Genomic DNA, 3,134 nt, shown 5'->3' with positions numbered 1-3,134 from the left:
ATTTTTTTTATACTTCAATTTTACATGAATTTGATTTTTTTGTGTACTTAAAAGCGTCGATGGATGGAAGTAAAAAAAAGTTTAACAAGATTTAAGTTCGATATTTGCAAGCCTTTTTGCCGACTTCAGTACAAACTTGTCAATGGCACTTTTTAGTTCAAGATTAAATTCATGTAGTCGTTATTTATCGATCTACTAATAACACGAGATGAACAAACATTGATTGTGATACGGCATGATGAGCCGTGGTTGAAAGTTGCTGACTTCAAACTTTTTCTCGCCATTCTTATTATCTAAGGAAAAGTTTTACATTTAAAATAAAACTTGAAAAAGTTTTTCCTTTAAAGTTGACTATTCAGGAATCTTGATGATAGGTGAAACTGACTATGCTGGATATACTTGAGATTGTTAGGAAATATCAAGTTACTTGTGAAGATTGTGGCTTTTGAAAAATCAATCAGTTTAGGTTACAATGTCACATTAGAGCAGTGGTGGGACACTTTTATCTTCGACGGTAAACTTCGATCAAAATCGCACACAGTTTATGGCATTTCCAAACATTTCGTCCGCACACTAGTTTATCGTGACACATAGGTTACCCACAACTGCATAAATAATACTAGACAAGAGTATGGATCGAGAACACAGATTCGAGATTTATCAAGACCAAGATTTCGAAGAGATCCTTTATAGTCTTGGTTCTGGTCTCAAAATATCATCGAAAACAAAACTTGGGAAAACCCTAGTCAAGAGCGTAGCTTAAATGAATTTTAAGGATTAAAGTTCTCTCCTATCTACCCATCGACTCACTAAAGTCTAGGTCAGAACAAAATACATCTAAAACTAAACCAATATTTGATGAGTACGCCTATCACTTCACTTTAATAAGCTAAGTGATCGCTAAGTGATTGTAAGTCTAACGATCCTTTCACGATCACTGATCGGCGACCGCACACGACTATCACAATAATTCTAGGTCTTTCTTCAAACCATCTCCAAATGGACAAAATAATCATAGAACTACCTGACTTCAACTAGTTTTAACGTATTTATGTCTACTCTGGATGTAGGTCAATCACCAAATGCATAGCGTTTTCCTGCTCATCAACGTCAAGATAACTTGATTGGCTACATGACTCTATAACAAAATCAAGAGTTGCGGAACTGTTAAATCCCATTTTGAAATCAATTTAGATCATTTTCGATAGATTATTTGATCATATTGATAAGTTGGACATCCTTGAACATAGAAAAGCCAAGTCGACTACACTAACTAGCGTAGAGTTCACTTGCTTTAGGTGCAGTAGTGGTCTTATAACATCATGAAAGCGTGTTCTTTGCCTATTAGGGCTAACGGTCAATTTAAACCTCAAAACTGATCAAAAATGTTAATAATTCCTTTAAAACTTAAGATATACATCCACTACTGAATCAAAACATTCAATATAAAGCAATTTACTCATTCAAATCATCCAAGAAAACAAGAACCAGACCTAAAAAGATACGGATTATGATACTTTGAAGAAAATGTGAGTGAATATAGGACGACAGCAAATGAATCCTCTTGATTGAATGATGAATACTCAGTTCCTTTTTTCCCTCACTCATCTTCTTTAAAGAACCTCCTTCACACACAAAACCCAAAAAACCCAGAAAAAAGAAAGAAAATCGCTCTCGATATTCCTTCATGCTTTTATGTGTTTTTCTTCTTCGTTTTCTTCCTGTTTGCTTCATTTTTCGGCTCAAATAGATTTCATGTGAAATAAATAAAAAAAAAGCATTTTTCATGGTAAAAAAAAAAGTTCAATGATTCGTGAAATTATCTCATACATAAATGGAGAGAATAGGAAACAAGGAGATTGCCACAAAAACAATTTTTTTTGTTGTTGTTCTGCTCTCTATGCTTGCATCACGTTTTGTGATTCTCTATTATGTTTTTCTGTGTAATAGCAACGTTGAATGGAAAAATTTTTATTTAAGCTCTCAAGATGCATTCAATCAAGTGTTTAATTTGATGTGATTTCATCATGAAAGAATTTTATTTTTAGCTCATTAATAGGAAGGAATAAATTTCAGTGCTATTAATTTTGGATGTTTGTCTGTCCATTTGTTTATGGTTTCTACCTTTTGGGAGGTTTCTATTTCACCAATATACCCTAACATGCAAAGAGTGAGCTCTCATATTACAGAAAGACTACTAAGGTACCTAAAAGCGGTCTCTATGCCTGTTAAGTTATAAAGCCTGAAAAGCTCATGACGTATAAATTGGCGAAAATCCGATACCAAGCTAGTGTGACCCTGGGTCTAGCTAGTTTTGATGAAATCCAACCTCAGACTAGAATCAAGTCGGCCTAAAACCTTCGAAAGTGTTCTTTATGTCCTTTTTAGAGACGTTTTGAGATTACGTACCGTTAAGAGTAACGCTTTCATAGAAACTCTTCTCCGTCGTGCAACCCCAATATTGAAAACCCTTTTGTTATCGAGCACATTTTCATAGCATTTTTATCAAGCTATAAAAATGCTCCAAAAAAGAGAATTTGATAGTTTTACCAGTGGTAAGCTAGTAATTTGATAGTACTGTAATGATGCTTCAAACCAGAGCTCTCATCGATGTCTGGTTGCTTAGATCTGGCGCCTAACCCAGCTACCCAACCACTCAAAGTGAAATTATAAGCGTCATTTATTTTCAAAACTGCTCAAAAACTGCACATAATAGAGATTTTAAATTTTTTTCACCACATATGTACGAGTTTTTGGATACACTTCTGTAACACAGAACGCATGCTGAACACTTTTCACTTTCATTAGAATATGCATTTGCCCAAATGTATACCATAATAATAAAGGCTAATTTCACACTTTAAGGCAGTATTTTATAATCTGATAGTCTTGTCCAAGGTTTGAACAGCAATGCTTCGTATATAGACCCAAGGATAGTCCTACTTCCAGAACAGTGCTAACTAATATTTTTCAAGCTTTTCCAGAACAGACATGGAGCATATTCGTGAGTTTGCTCTCAAAATTGAATATTCTCAATTGTATTGAATGAATTAACTGATAAGCACATGGAAGCTCATTGAGGTGGCTAAGCTCATTGTCTGCTAGGGTTTGTTGCACACTTTAATGCATATTAT

Source organism: Chironomus tepperi, unplaced genomic scaffold, assembly GCF_022539635.2.
Source record: "Chironomus tepperi strain 1889 unplaced genomic scaffold, CSIRO-AGI_Ctep_v1 contig_461, whole genome shotgun sequence".
Taxonomy (NCBI): Eukaryota; Metazoa; Arthropoda; class Insecta; order Diptera; family Chironomidae; genus Chironomus; species Chironomus tepperi.
Note: the sequence above shows the minus strand (reverse complement) of the source record.